The sequence below is a fragment of the Grammomys surdaster genome, unplaced genomic scaffold (genome assembly GCF_004785775.1).
Source record: "Grammomys surdaster isolate TR1022 unplaced genomic scaffold, NIH_TR_1.0 523, whole genome shotgun sequence".
Taxonomy (NCBI): domain Eukaryota; kingdom Metazoa; phylum Chordata; class Mammalia; order Rodentia; family Muridae; genus Grammomys; species Grammomys surdaster.
In genome coordinates this window covers 23,691-24,209 of record NW_021604942.1, presented here as the reverse complement: position 1 = coordinate 24,209, position 519 = coordinate 23,691, and positions in this window count along the sequence as shown.

Here is a 519-nt window from a genome sequence, read left to right as displayed (position 1 = left end):
GGTTGGTATTAGGAGGCTTCCCCTTTTTTGAGGAGAAGGAAGGAGATGGAGAGGAGCTGGGCCTGGGAGGAAGGGAGAGGGGCTTTGATCAGGACAGAAAGTGAATAAAACAAAACAAAGCAAACAAATAACAATAACAGTCACAAAGTTGTGAAGCCCAGTCCCAACAGAAGTATCTACAGTGCGACTCCAGTACCAGAGCTGTGATGTAAATAGATCAAGAAGAGCCTGACTTGATTGGAAGATGAGTGTATTTGGGTCTTGGGTTGCAGCTGAGCCTGAGTGGTCTCTCCTATGAGAGCTGGAACAGCTCCCACATGCCCTAAGATGACAAAAACAAAACAAAAAACAAAACAAAAAAAAAACTATCTAAACTGCCACCATGTAGCTTTGCATCATCAGAATGGCCGGGCAGTGGTGGCGCATACCTTTAATCCCAGCACTTGGGAGACAGGCGGATTTCTGAGTTCGAGGTCAGCCTGGTCTACAGAGTGAGTTCCAGGACAGCCAGGGCTACAC